The following is a 16069-nucleotide window of genomic DNA, read 5'->3' as shown; positions in this document are numbered from 1 at the left end:
ATTTAAATTTAAATGTTGTTTTGGTTTATGGTCAAATAAATACACACAGAAATGAAGTTCAGTGCATTGCCATGGTACTAGCTGTTTTAAGAACACATTTTTTGCATATAGTACATCTTTCTGTACTACTGGGAGAGAAATTAAAAACAAACAAACAAAATCCCCAGAACACATTTAGTACATTGTATGGCCTGTGCTAGTCTACCAGAAAGTTTCAGCTGTCACTCATCTGCCTTAGCACTGAGGTTAGATTAGCTAGCCACTCACACTTCCCTCTAGTCCTATTTTCTATTATTTCTATGATGTAGAAAGACCAATCTGCAGCTGATTTTTCTCTGTGGGTGTTCAAGAGTCCAGAAAGCTCTATGAATGAGAATCATATTTCATAGATATTTTCTAGTGCCTACTGCCTGTCACAGATTTCTTCAATAGTCTAATTATCCATATTCTTATGTAACTGGAATTTAAAGGAATGAATTTTACTTTTTTTTTGCCAGGAAGAGAGTAATTTCCATTTATCCTGCCATTAAAATCTCTGATCACCTAATTGTTGCTTCTTTTTCTTTTTTTTTTTTTTTCTGAGTTAATAATTACTAGTGATTTCAGAGGACAAATGTATGGTATGTTATGAGCCATAATCTTTTTTTCATTGCTCTGTTTTCACTTTTTTTTTCTTGGAAACTGTCAAGGCAGAAACTTCAGTGCTGAAAATCTTTGCTTTCTGACCACGCTATTCTTGACATATTATCTTCAAGTCTCCCGAATCAGGCACAGCTGCGCTTGGACAATTACATTTTTTTCTTGATAGAACTTCTGTTCTATCAAGCCTTCTGTTTCTCAGAGGCTCCTTTATTTACATTTTCTGCCTCTTTCCTATATCTGTACCTTGTACTACTTCACAAAGAACTGCATGATATGAATTTTAACCCTTTCAACAATTAATTCCCTAAATCACTTTGATTTCCTCAAGTCATCTTCATATCACATTTCTCCTAATGCGAAATGTGATTTAGAGAAGCTTTTACAAGGAAAAAACCCAGCCTCTTGGCAGATCTTTCTCTCTCTCTCTCTCTCTCTCTCTCTTTAAACATTCCTAACTAAAGAGAATATTTATAACTATTCATTAGTGTCAGTTGGTTTGGGAAATTCAGTTTATCTTTACTTACCCTCAATGTGTGATTTAGATGGCCTGTCCAGGCCTATAAATCAGATCAATTTACAGCTGCGAGGCATCTGAAGATAATGAAACGATCACACAAATGGCAGATTCATGGAAGAACAGATAGATGAACCTCTATTTATTTTGTCATAAAACTACCAAAACATATGGATAACACCAAACACAAAAGCTTTAATCACCAAACAGAAAGAAAGAATCATTCTGCTAATGATCCTGGAGTAGACAGAAGTGGAGATTGCTATAAGGAATTCTCAGTGTTCCATGTAGCAGTCTTATGCCTTTGAAATGGAAATAAACACAGTGGCAATGATTAGAAAGCAGTTCAAGATGTTCAATCCTGTCATTAAATATATTTATATATATATAGAGAGAGAGAGAGAAAAAGTCTAAGAACTTTTTATGTTTTTTAGCCAAACCTAGAAGTTATTCTAGAAGCATGAAAACTTCAAGAGGAATCTGAATTCTGGGGGGTGGTCAGCAAGACAAAATTTTGAACAACAAGCTCACTCACAATTTCAAATTTGAATTTAGTTATGGTGATTAAGCTCCTTTGCTCCTACAACAGTTTGACTATCAGCAGTTTAGGTTAATATGCTGGGCAGAAAACTAATGACTCAATTTCTATCATTTTGGGTCAAGGGACAAGCTCAAGCAAAGTAACAGGGCAGACAGGAGAGGGTATTCAAAGTACATTTAAATCATTAACATAGTCAGACAGTGAAGCTGGCATTGTGAGTTCTCAGCATCTCTTTCTCTGAGCTTAAAAATAGGTCTAGAATTTTTTGGTCAGGACAGTAATGCTCAAAAATTTATAGTGTGTTCAACTGCTGAAAGCCCCAGAGACCACCTGTTCTGCAAAGGACATCAGAATAGAATTCAAAGGTAAAGGGGAGATAGCGCACCATCATTTTAAAGTAAAACATTAAGCATCCTCAATTTTTTAGATTTATGAGTTTGTACACTTTAAGGGAACCTTCAGAAGTCAACTGAGTAATGCTAAAGAATTTACTGCTGTAGAAAAAAAATCTCAAACACATAAGCATTATTATCTGAATCAAAAATATTTCTTAATATGCAATAAATTTCTACAACATTTTGTGAGGAGCTACAAAACAGCAGAAACTTTTTGGATGACTAATGAGCTCACCCTTTGTGTTTGAAAGTTCTGGGGCCTTAAAATGTAAAAGTGACATTCTGTGTAACCTCTACACGAGGTCTACATGTATGGTAGAGGATTTTTTCTTCATGCTCTGAGGTTTTAAACAGCAACAACATCTCAACACCATGGGGAATCATGATTCTCAAATCACAGAAAATTTAAAAATTTCATTTCACCAGAATAATCTGAAGTATCATTTCGTCTTTTGAATTAATTTTTTTTCCATTAAAACACAGCCATTAAATTTCCAGAACTTTGAGATTCTCTTAGGTTTTAATGAAAAGACAGATTCTGTATTTCCTTTACTATAAAGCAAACACAGCATGTATGCATCTACACACCAACAGTTAAAAAAACTGAAAACACAAACTTTTTGGACATATATATAACAGTTTGGAAATTGTTTAAGAAAAGTCAATTTGGATAAAAAAGGCCATAGGAAAACAATCTTCACTCTTACTCCTAATTTCAATTTCTGTTTTATTTTTTTCCTTTTACTAGAACCCTTCTATATGAGAAAGCAACAAGTGCAGTTAGAAGTGCCACCACAGTGTGTCATGGGAGTTATGCTTTGGGCACCTCCTCCTTACCTTCACCTCTCAGCAATTCATTCCCAAGCCAGACTGCATCTTTCTCATTTCTCTGATTACATATTTTCCCCAAATATCTAAGTTAATAAATTTTTAATTTCTCTCCAGTGAGCTATGAATATTTTAATTTAAGTTCCAGGATCTAATATATACAATACACATGGGTGAAAGGCCTTATATAACTTTGTTGACTATTACATATTCATGTAATCCTCTGCTCATCAGACTGATCATGCTTTAAAATTTTTTGTTAAATAGATGAAGTAGTTAAAAGATGCAAAATTATTTTTTTAATACTCTTACTGTTGGACTGATCAGATAACAATGATTATCCACAATTTCTGAAAGAGCAAAATGAAATTGACCTGAATTCAGAGGGTTGATTCTCTTTTTTCCCATGATATTCAGTTTTTGTCTGCAATTATTCTTCAGTGTTCTGTGGAACATGGTAACAGAAGACATACAATATGCATTGTCATATTACACTGGTTCAATTATGCCATATAAATAGGAATTGGACTCTTCACTTTGAAACTTCTGAAATCACCTTTGCTGCCACCTTCACAAATTTCTTAAATAATTGTGCATTTTCCTTGTTCCCAAAGAGAAATTAATCTTAACTAGTTATTTAAAATCACACAGTCATGAAAAGATTTTTAATTAAAAATACTGGGTAATATTTACTCTTTGTGCAGTAAAGAGATAATATGTTATTATTACTGTAAATCAGTGAGATTATGCTGAGACCTTCATCTTGACCAGTTACAAGTTCTTCTCTAGGAGTCCTTAAGAGGTTCCCAAAGAACTAGTAGCCTTTTTTTTTTAGTAATAAAAGGGAACCTCAAGCATCATGGACAGCCTTGCACAGTTCTTCTGCTGTAACATAAGAAAAAACCAAGAATCACTTAGTTTGTTAGTTATTTTAATGCCCTCATTCAGTTTGTTAGTTTTTTTCCTTCAAAAATTTCATTAAGCAGGGTAAAAGCACTAGTTTTAAACTTATTATTAATATACAAGGTTCTTGGTTTTATGGGTAGATTGTTTAAAAATCATTGTTAAATCTCATTGGTTTTGATTTAGGAGTAATACTCAGTAACAAAATATGGATTAAAAGAACTGTGGTTTCAGTACCGTGCCAGCACATACATACCAAGTATACAACACTTCTGCAACTTCCAGCTTTTTTACCTATGAGGGATGGAAAGCGTCTATGTAATTTGCACATCTGTGAAGTGAAATTTGCATGCATAGTATTTAAGAAATTCCTAGGAGATTGAAAAGCAGACAACCCAATGAAGACAGTCAAAGTGGTAATAAGAATACATGTTACAACAGCAAACACAGGCAACCAATCATTTACAACACAAGCAAAAACATCACTGACAAAGAAGGAAAGCACCCTTTCTGAAAATAAAAAGAGAGCTTGCATCTGAGAAATATTTTGCATTTGCATAACACCTTTCAATTTCAATGCTTTATAAACACAAATTAACTACCAGCGCGCTTGTAACAAATGCGGGTAGAGCCCCCCCCAAATTTTCGTTCGTGAAGCCTAACCATGATTAACTATAGCCATGTCTAAACTAGAATGCAGCTTATAAATACACACTGCTCTCGAAAAAAAACGTTTGTAATCTGTAGCAGCCTATACTAGCCTAGTTTCTGCTGTTAAGACTTATCACGAGAAATGCTAAAGAGCTGCTGTGTTTATCTCTATCCCTTATCAAAACCATCCAGAGCAGTGCATCTTCCTGGATATGTGTCATGACAGTAGTTCCACATCTGTGATCACCATCCACATCATAACAACATCAAGCCTTGGTGTACTCATTCCTCTCTCTCCCCCCCTTTCCCTCCCAACAGAAATATGTTAGACTGGCAAGAGAACAGTTGTGCTGTTATAACTGCAGGTAAACTAGGGGATTCAGTATGCACAGGGTGCTCACACCCCAGATTAACACGCTGATGTCAGCCATGCCTTGTGCTGTAGACATGATCTCAGCTTCAAACCACCATCCTGGTGCATTGATTTGTGCTACTGGAGCCATGTTTAATTGAGACCCAGAGGGGACTGTTTTCTAATCACTCGATGATGTAGCCCCAGTCCTGAAAACACCTCCATACATGTCTAATTTTAAGAAGATGAGAAGCATGACTCAAATGCTAAAACTTAAGCTTGTCTGTATCTGTAAATTTCATGTAACCACACTGAGGAGCATGAATTGTTGATTTAAACAGTGAGGCCTGGATTGCAACTCTTGATTTAAGTTGAGATACCTATGGAATACTTTGGGCATCAACTGAAAATATGTTAGCAGTCAAAGATTGCAAGCAGGTTTGAAGAGCATTACACTTACCTGATGGTACTCTGTAACATATCATATGGTTGATTTAATTAAAACTAAAATTTTTTACAATCAGGCATAAATATTCAATGCAGAGAAAAACTTCCATTTCTTCCTGCTTTGGTCCTCATTGTCCCCAGTCTCCCCTGGATGAACAAGTGCTCCAGTTGTATTCATTGTAACTGGTGAGACAGCTCGACATTCACTGTTTGGGCTAACAAGTAAATGATACCTTTGCATAGCTACAGTGGTGTCTCTCCATAGGGCCATATCTTTATGAGTAAGGTAAAGCACTGGAAGTGAACTTCTCTGACTCTATTTCAATGAGTATCACTAAATGGAATGGGTTTATTTACACAGATGAGATCTCTTTGCTGTGTGAACAGCCAGCTGAGTTATTGATGCAGAAAGAATAATGTTAGATAGCATCATTCTATACCTAAGGGGTGTTAGAAGGCATAAAGAGTTAAAAAACATAAGCAGGTGTGACATGTTATCTCTGGCAGGCTTGCACAGGTACATCAAGTATAGGTAACTCCTATTGCCTACAGTCTAAAGCCTCAGAAGAAGGATGTGCATCACAGAACAATACTTTACTTACAGTGGCAGATGCATTCGATTATGGGTTTTCAGAGATTCAACTCTTACTAGAATCATAGAATCTTTTAGGCTGGAAAAGACCTCTGAGTTCAAGTCCAATTGCCAGCCTAGCACTGCTATGTTGACCACTAAGCCATGTCCCACATCTAAACATCTTTTAAATACCTCCAGGGATGGTGAGTCCTGTTCCAATGCTTGACAACATTTTCCGTGAAGAAATTTGTGTTTGTATCCAACCTAAATCCTCCCTGGCACAACCTGAGGCCCTTTCATCTCATTCTATCACATTACCTGGGATAAAAGGCTGCCCCTCATCTGGCTGCACCTTCTTTCAGGTATTTGTAGAGAGCAATAAGGTCCCCACTGAGTCTCACTTGCTCCAAGCTAGACAGGCCCAGCTCCCTCGGCTGCTTCTCATAAGACTTGTGCTCCAAACCCTTCACCAGCTTTGTTGCCCTTCTCTGGACAGCTCCAGCACCTCAATGACTTTTAGTAGTGAGGGGGCCAAAACTAAACATGGTACTCGAGGTGTGGCCTCACCAATGTTGAGTACAGGATGACATTGACCAAGTTTACAATGTTCCAAAGTTTTCTGGAAACCTAATGTCATGGTTTAACCCCAGCCATTAGCCAAGCACCATGCAGCCTCTCACTCACTTCCCTACCAGCAGGACTGGGGAGAGAATTGGAAGAGAAAAGGCTAGAAAACTTGTGGGTTTAAATAAAGGGTTTAATAGGAAAAGCAAAAGTCATGCATATAAGCAAAGCAAAACAAGGAATTCAGGCAGGTGTTCAGCCACCTCCAGGACAGGAGGGCCCCATCAAGCTTAACGGTTACTTGGGAAGAGAAACGCCATCATTCCAAATGTCTCCCCTTCCTCTTACTTCCCCTAGATTTATAGACTGAGCAGGATGTCATATGGTATGGAATAACCCTTTGGTCAGTTTGGGTCACCTGTCCTGGTTGTGTCCCCTCCAAAACTCTCATGCACCCCCAACTTCTTTGCTAGCGTGGCAGTAGCAAAAGCAGAAAAGGCCTTGGCTCTGTATAAACACTGCTCAGCAACAACAAAAACATCTCTATTATCAACACTGTGTTCGTTACAAATCCAAAGCATAGCCCCATACTAGCCGCTGTGAAGAAAATTAACTCTACCTCAACCAAAATCAGCATACCTAGAGATAAGGAGTTGGCTATCATTTACACATTTCTTTACAACAGGTAGTTCAGTTATTATACTGACTTCATCAGATAGCTCATGCTGGGTGATCCTGTACATTTTCATGGAATGGAACTTGTAGTTGTGTTTTGAAATTCTTATAGAGCGCAGATATCAGCACCATCCGAATGCAGCCTACAGCCCTTGTACCAGAGTAAGATTCAGTATGTATTTCTAATGGTAATTGAGGCAAGAAGATAAGAGAATAGGACACTGCCACACATAGCAACCATTCCTGCTGCCCCCCACCACCACTCATTACTGCCAGCTGTTGTCCATATTTGCGGTGCTGAAAATGCCCTTTTACATGTACAATTCAATGGCAGCAGTTCCTTGACAGATCATACTCTTTGTGGTTATGTAGCTGATTGTATAGCAGTCCTGGTCATAGATTTATGCACCCAACCAAATATATCTTTTTGGAGTAAGGCCTTCAAACCATCACACAGGCCTGCACAGTCAGCCATAGTCACAGTCAGGGACTGACTGTTTTCCCTCTACTGCTACGTCTAGCACAAAGGATCTAGGTTTAAATAGTAAAAGTGTCCATACGTATCAGGATCAATGGAGTTAATTATCTAAACAGCTTCGTGGATTTGGACTAAGTAAATGCTAGGTCAAAAGTCTCTATACCTTTTTACTAGATAACTATATTTCCTTTATACTGCTTCAGGAATTAGGTTACTGGCAGCCAGAAGAATGGAGAAGAAACCAGTGAAGTACATTGCTTTTATTCTCTAGAGTTTAGGTGCCTGGGCCTCAGGGAATATTCTTGCTGAAGTAATAATTAAAAATTTATCTGTGAAAAAATATGTACTTGACCAAGAGGCACAAAAGAGTTTCACAGGAGCAATCATTTACAAAGAGCCAAGTATCTTTCATTGTGAGGCATTATATCCCAGTTCAAGACATAAGAACATCTTCAGCAGAAGACGTGTGTCTTGACATACGTACTTCTGCTGTGTAAACCATCTCATCCTTCTTCTTTATTTTGGTCTGTCAGATGCATCCCACATGTCTTTCCATCTTTTGAAAATATTCCTGATGTTAGCTGGTCTGAAATGTCAACTCTGGCATCTGTGTCAGAAATATTCAGCATGTAAAATCCACCTAAAACTTTCATTAGAGACCTATGTTCTTTATTGGAACTACTGCTAAATCTGTGACAAAGAAAGTGTGTCTTACACTTCTGAAGGACTCGGATAGTTTTGATTTTATTATTTTAGTTGAAATAGACAAAGATGCTAGAAAATACAATATAAAATAGTCTACCCCATCTGGAGAGTAAGCTCAATACAGTTGTTTGGGTTTGCTTTTTTTTTGTTTGTTTGTTTGTTTGTTTGTTTTTGGTTTTGTTTGTTGTTTTTTTTTTTACTTCTGTGTCTTAAATTGGTACTATTTGAATTGCTTCATTTTGAAGTTAACATCAGGTTTATTCTTAAGTGAACGTTCTATAATAAATTCAATTTCCAGTTAGGATGAAAGTAAGAAATTCTTTTGGATATAAATTTAGGTAAAAAATGAACAGTCTCAAGAAATTTTGGTTGTTTTTTATTTTTTTCTTCTGAGGGAGACAAACCACTTCACTGTCCCAGATATCAGTCTTTCCTAACGCATTTGCAGTTGTCCTTTTGTGCAAAAAGACCTTGATCAGGAAAAACTCCCACTGGTTTCGATGAAAAAGCTTCAAAAAAAGCACATAGAAATGTGAATTTAATTGTCTCCAGGTATTACATCATAAGCAGATTCCTACCCTGCTGGTTTGTTTTGGTTTTTAAGAAATGAAGTGAGAGAAAGATTTAGAAACCACTAAAATTTTCATATGTCATGTATTAGAAGATTTCTTATTCTTCATGATACCCTAATTTCCTTTAAAATTAATTAATGAACTGGCAGTGTGCCACTAAAAGATAATGGAACAGCAGCTTTTTGCCACTGTGGAATTATCAGTGATAATTCCACGTTCTCCTAGATAAGACAAGGTGGGGGGAGGGAATATAAACATTTGTTTCTGTTCTTCTGAAAAACAGGCAGCAGAGGTAGAAGTATTAGGTAGTAATACTAATGTGACAGAGGTAGTACCAATTAAGTAGAGTTTATTTTCCATGCATGGCTGGAATCTAGCAAGGGAATAGAGCTTGTATTTTAATGTGTGTCTGGCCCATTTGAGAGCTGACATCTGGAGAAGATCTCTCTCTGTACAAGAAGACAAGAACAGGCATGCTGGAATCTTACATCAGGAAAACAATATCAAGGATTTTGGTGTAAAGTTGAAAAGTGATAGGCTTAATAGGTGCAGGTACTGACAGGATCTCAGGGACTGGCATTAAATAAGAACATGAGTACTCCCTCTGTAATGACTGGAATAGTGCACACCTCCAGGGGACATTTATTTCAGATGTTTGGCTCTAAAAAATGTTCTCATTCAACAGACAAGAGCACACTCAAAGGCTTGTGTCTTTCTGAATATCATTTTAAGTTGTAAAGGTCAATTCTTCTAAATACTATAAAATCTACTTAAATTGCAAAGGAGATTCTCTTGTGAAATATTAAATAATAACCAAAAGTTAAATAATGAACCAATTGATCCAGCTCAATTGAGAAAAGACTGCTATAACACAGCCACAAGAAAAAAAATATTTCCTTTGTATATGTGTGCATTTCAGGAATCATATCTGACTGTGGGCATGTCAACTGTATCTCTTTAATTCTAGTGAGAATGCTAAGAAGCAATTTAAAAATACAGCAATCAAGAAGAGACGTAAACTATACATGGGGCCTGAAGGCTCCTTACCTTGGAGGCTATCTGGTAGATATGTGGTCCTTGTCCTTCTTAAAGCTTGTGTAATTACAATTTGGATAGGAAGAGGAGGAACAATAATGTTATTCTTCAGTTTGTGGCTGGAAACCATTTATTCTCCTACTGTGTGAACCAAGATCTTGGGAAAGTCCTAATCATTCGTAAACCTCAGAAAACCATGAGATGTGAAATGAATGGATATTATCGTGGCAGACCAAAAGACATACAATTAATATTCCCTTTATTAATCACATAGTGGTATGCAAAGAATGCCATGAATGGGGGTTTACAGTCAGGAGACTGTCCTAAAAATATTTCAATTGACTTTTCCTGTATTCCTTTGTTTTCTATGTTTTAAAAGTCTTCAAATAATTTAAATTAATGCTGTCAGTTGCTTATCTACAAATCCTATGATCATATTCCCTCATTTAGTGCTGCAAGAACTGCCATTGGTTATCCTTGGATGTAGACAGCATAAGTAGCTTTTTTCAGTAACAGTATATTACGCAAATTTAGCATATGTCTTTTGAAAGAAAAGCATTATATAGAAAACCTTTATTAAAGATATTCAGAACCCTTATTATATTTGTATCATGAAAGTATTTTCGTCATAATTTTGAAAAAGGAAAATTATTTTCTTTGTGTGTCTTCAACTTCTAAACCCTTCCAGTAACAAGAAGTTTCTTTAATGTACCTGGTGTGTTTTCAAAATGTCTTTCTCAATGGATGCAGTTTGAGCTAGGGCTCCTGGAAGTGTACACAGAGGAGTTTTAGATTTTGTGATAAATCCTCTACACCAATCACTGTTGACCCAAGTATGGCAGCTTAGGACACAACAGTTCATTTAAACTGCTCTCTTTGACAATAGTCATAGCTATTATAAGGCAGGCATTTACATCAAAGAATATAACCACAAAATACTATTACAGCATGCTTCAAAAGTTGTTACAAAAAATAATAATATAATATATTTCATAAGAAGATTTAAAAAAAAATAGTAAAGGAAGGTATTATGTAAAATATTTAATCCCATCTACTATTTCCAAGATAACCATGCAAATCTGTAGGAGCTGAGAATTTAGTTCATGTCTCTTAACACATTTTTATCAAAATCACAGTAAGAAAACAGGACCTGGTAGAAAGCTGAAGAAAAAACACAAGAAGAAGAGCAATTTTCATGTTACATCCAATCATCAACAGAAGATCTGCTCTAGCAGATCATATAAAATACCTTACTGGCATCATATCATAGAAACATAGAATCATAGAATCAACTGGGTTGGAAAAGACCTCTGAGATCATCAGGTCCAACCCTTGATCCAACACTGTTGTGGTTACTAGACAACGGCACTAAGTGCCACATCCAGTCTCATCTTAAAAAATATCCTGTCTCTGATAGTGGGCACTAGCAGACATTTACAGAAGAGTGCAAAAGCAAGGCAAATATGAGGTAGTTTTTTTACTCCTATCATGAAGTAATCAGCAATTCAAGGATTTTCAGAGCTGAAAGCTTATTTGTACCACTATATTTAACAGACCCTGTGACAGACAGAAGGATGTTCTCCTCACTTCATTTGCTTCAGCCTTTTATTGCAGACTGTTCAAGTACCTAACTGACAAATATTTACACCATTACAGAAGGAGTAAGAATACATAAGGGAGAAGAGTGTTGGAACAGAAAAATGCAAATTCAGTCACAGGACACTGTCTCGGTACCTCATGAAAGGAAGGAGAGAAAGAGATTTGGGGCTGAATGAAGAATGTGTTGACTGAGATTTTCATGTGCAAAGAACTTTACTCCATATCTGGGGATTTTCTCCTTGCCAACGCTTAGGAGTAATTGTAGAATATACAAAACTAGTTCTGTATCTGAAACATTGAATAAAAAACTGCTTACAGGGAGTCAAGCTGACTGTTTTGTTCACTGTTGCATTAAAGTGTAGGAAAATCCTTACATGGAGGCCCTATACAAGAAGGCACAGTAGCCACGGTGATGGTACATTTGAACCAATATGCAAGTCAAAAGTAACCTGTGTGGTTTACTGTGTTTTAGGCTATGCCAGTAGCTAGTCAACTGTAGGGAAAGAAAGGCAAAAGAAAAAGAAGTTTGAGAAACGACTGGACCAAGGTGATAAAAACACACGAATCCACTGATTTTTCTAATCTCTATTGGCCATAAGCTCCATGGTTTTGTCTAATCTCTCTTTATAACTATTCTTATTTTTGTTCTTCCCAAAATTTGCAGTCAGAGGTCAGTTCTGTCATTTGCTTACAAGTACGATCTTTTGATGTCTATTTATTTTAACTTTGCTGTCTGATTATTTTTTTCAGCAGGCCCTTATATTTACACTGTGAGAAATAGCTGTTTCCTGTTTAGTTTCTCCGTGATGTAGATTATCATAGAGCTCTCTTAAATTAATCAGATTAATCAGACCCTTTCTTTAGTTTCAAGGATCTCATCTGTCTACTTAATTTCTCCTCACATATTAAAGTATATTTTATGTTAAAACTCCCTTGCTGCCATTTGCTTCATATCCTTCTTCAGATAGGCTACCTGTGATGTTCAAAATGTAGACTCAGAATGAAAGTTTACAGTGGTATAACAAGCTTTTCCAATTCCTTCTGCATTCCTTTCTCATTAATTGTTAACTCTCTTTTTTGTTTGTTTGGGTTTAGTTTTGGTTTTAATAGTATAGAACATTGATCTAAGGCTTCCCATGAACTGACCCAAATAAATTACATTTCCAAGATGTGACAATTTAATGGTTTGTTTAGATTTTCTTCTCAGTATATTACTCTGCACTCATCAACATTACCTTCCCCTGCCATATTATCATCAGTCACTAGTCTTCTGAGTTATTCTGCAAATTTCAAGTAAATTGAGCAGGATAAATCCACAAGTTTGCTGAAAATGGATCACCCACTTTCCTGCCTTTCATGAGTTATAATCCTAACACTGACCTTTCCCTCTTACTCTACTCATCTAGTCTAGTGTCTTTTATTCATACACTTGGTTGCATTTAAGCAAAAATAACTATTTATGATGATTTAAAATGAGGGAGCCAAGGCATCAGAAGCAACATATGCACAGAGCAAGTAATCAACAAATTGCCCTGTTACTAAGGTAGCTTTTACTGTCTCCATTTAGCTGCTTATTGCTGTAGCCAGAACCAAGTAACACAATGTGGCTGAGCCAATCTAGCTGCTCAAGGCTGCTCAGACAAGACATCTTCCTCCCACATTTCCCTGCCCACATTCTTGGCCACATGATCCTGTTTCTCTCCTCACATACCAGTCTTGCCAATTGTCTGGTACCTCAATAAGCCAGTTTAACTATCTGGCTCACAAATAGCTGTCTATTCACTTTCATGTTTCAAGTCCGTTTTCCATCCATTTCAAAAGTTGAATGGTGTGAGCACAAAGCCTATTGACAACCAGACTTGGCACAAGGAAAGGGTCAGGAGTCTTTGGCTGGTGAGAGGAGTAAGACCCCCCAAATTTTAAGGACAGCAAGCTATTAGATTAGATGAAGTCATTTCTTGTAAACCCACTCTTAGAATAGGTTAAGCTGCCAAGCTACCCTGACACTCAGCCAAAGGAGGCCTTGCTCACCCCCTCTACTTCCAAGTTCTCTTTGCTTCCTCTCTTCTTTCTCTTAGTTCTCCTCCTTTGATTCAGCTCTGGAAATCACATTATCTGACTGAGCTTCTCTGACCCAGAGGTAAGCCAGCTCATCTCAGCAATCAGTCAAAATAGAAGGAACAAACTTTTTTACTGCTTTGGAATTTGAATAAGCTTTGTCAGTTTACAAGGAGATCAGAAGAAATCCCAGAGATTAAGATAAGCACTGAAACTAAGTGGTGGGTAAGAGAGATAAAAGAGGGAAGGAGGGAGCAGTAGCACAGCCCCTCTTTGCTGCATTAAAAGTTAATTTGAAACTATACCCATAGACTGATATTGTTAAAGCTGTGTTCCAAACCTGGGTTAAAGCTGGGTTTTAAACATTGCTATGCTGAAGTATTTTTACTGAAGAGAGGAGTAAAACACTCAACGTGAGATGCTTTGGAAGATGGCAAATGAAACATTGCAATTTATTAACCATAGGCTTTCTGATCAAGCACCCAATATTGGCATCCATATTTATTGTTCAGTAAGCTGGTGGCAGGTGACACTCAGTGTTTATAGTTCCCCTTCCTCCTCCTTTAAATATCAGAGTGAATCGTTGACATGTCTTTCTGGAGAAAGACCAACTCCATACATATACAGAATATTTTCAAAAAATGAGTTCTGCAAACCAAACTATCTGCCATTGACTCATTTCTTCTCCTAGAGGGAAGGTACTGCGACGGAGAACTATTTGGCTGGGCTTCACAATCTGTAAGTGAAATATCTGATGTTACCAGCTGTGCAACTTTTAGATTTTTGCATGAAGAAAGAATGATTAGAAGGTGATCATACTCAAGACTTGAGTGGTGGTTGCTTTTTATGTCCCTGTGGCATGCTGGGAAGTGCCAGGGCCCTGGTCTGGAATGTTGGCTCAAAATTCCTGGAAGATCAGAGCTGGAGTTTAAAGAAAACTAAGGACGTGTACATACAGATACAGATAGTTTGAGGCACTTTGGAAGTTTAAGGACAAGGTAACTGAACTGTTGTGTCAACACTGCCTACAAAATTAACTTGTCCCTCTGTAAAATTTTGCTGCAATTTCCACTTTATTCACAGACTAGTTTATGTGCTGGAGAATGAAAAGTCAAGTCCCTTCTGTTACTGAGAGAAATATCCATGTATTTTTATGGGTTTGAGTACGCTTTTCTATAAATTCAGATTAACTGAACATCAGGTGAAACAGCATGTCTTCACTTCTTTCTGGTATGCTAAATATCCTTTGGTTTTGTTTTTAGTAAAGGACAACGTTTGCCATTCTTAAAATTCTCACCTTTATTACTCTGTAAGACTTTATCATACACTCATGTACTTTCTTCCTGGTTTTGGTTAGCCTAATTGTAAAAGTGCATAGACTGAAAGCCTTCTCCCTCAGCTGTGGGGGAAACATCTGCTTATTATGCTGGAGTCTTTTCTACAATTATTTGCATAGCTACATGAATTTAACAAACATTTTGATTTACTTGTGTAGAGGGACCCAGTTCCCACATTACATATATTTAGTTGAACATCAATTTGAATTTGCTAGAGGAAGAGGTACAATTTACATAGTATTTTAATTTTTAAATAAATTAAAATTGTGAGATGACTATTCAGAAGTAATAAAACCAGCTACAAATATCAGCAAGTTCCCATTTATTTTCCTAATGATGAGAAAAGTGAATATTATTTTATGGATAAAGCTCTTTCATTTTAACTTTGCCAATATAAATAATTATTTGAATGTTAATTATTCTCTAGGAAGTTCTACAGTGATTTGATTTTTACACCAAATATACCCTGAACATCTCTTAGGGACCCAAAAATTTTTCTGGTCCTTTTGATATAAGAATATCTCCTCTTTGTAACATATATAACCTAATTCAAAGCAAAAAGAAAGGCTTTTGTAGACTTAATGTGTGCTTATAATCATAATGCCCAAATCAGACTACTTAAAATCTACCCTGGCAGCAGGACAAGAAATCTGACAGTTATTTCATTTCAGCTTCCCTATTTTTTTGCATTATTTGAATGATTACACAAACAAGGCTTTTAAGAGGCTCCGGTCCTTCTCTTTGTAGTTACAGCTCAGAGAATTTAGAGGCGTGGGATTGAACTGAAAATATGTGGGGTATTCCTAGAGCTTCCAGTAATAGGTAACCCATGGAATGGAGCTTTCCTTTGTTTTCTTCAGGCTGCTGTGACTATCTTGAATAAGGGAGGAAAGGCGAAATTTAGAAGAAGAAAAAGGCTTTTTTTCAGATAAGCCCTTACTGTGGTAGTCTCCTATTTAATCATCACCCTTGGTTAATAAAACAATTCCCTATTGTGCTGCACCTTTGCGCAGCCACATAAAGAATTTTCCTTGTGAGGGGAAAAAAAAAAAGAATTATTTGTGTCTAATATGTACCTGTTAAATTAACTGCAGAAAGGACTAGTAGAGGGCTACTATGGACTAGGGCTGTGCAGGGGATTTTCCATCTGCCCTGGAACCTTCACACACCGGCATCAGCCTTTGGGGAGCAATGGGTCC

The 16069-nt window shown here is 36.8% G+C and overlaps 2 long non-coding RNA genes across 2 annotated transcripts; one reads left to right on the top strand and one right to left on the bottom strand.

Moving 5' to 3' along the window:
* The first annotated feature begins 6684 nt into the window (after window positions 1-6684).
* LOC108492221 lies at window positions 6685-11579 on the top strand. Its single transcript, XR_001873041.1, has 2 exons — window positions 6685-6796; window positions 11533-11579. It is a non-coding gene; the product is annotated as an uncharacterized LOC108492221 (long non-coding RNA).
* On the bottom strand, window positions 9889-11085 carry LOC108492222. The gene is made up of 3 exons (XR_001873042.1): window positions 11027-11085; window positions 10589-10641; window positions 9889-9933 (listed from the first exon to the last, which is right to left on the bottom strand). It is a non-coding gene; the product is annotated as an uncharacterized LOC108492222 (long non-coding RNA).
* Window positions 11580-16069: the final 4490 nt, after the last annotated feature.

This window comes from Lepidothrix coronata, unplaced genomic scaffold (genome assembly GCF_001604755.1).
Source record: "Lepidothrix coronata isolate B3197 unplaced genomic scaffold, Lepidothrix_coronata-1.0 Scaffold9, whole genome shotgun sequence".
NCBI classification, from domain to species: Eukaryota; Metazoa; Chordata; class Aves; order Passeriformes; family Pipridae; genus Lepidothrix; species Lepidothrix coronata.
Note: the sequence above shows the minus strand (reverse complement) of the source record. Positions and strands in the feature narration are given on the sequence as shown.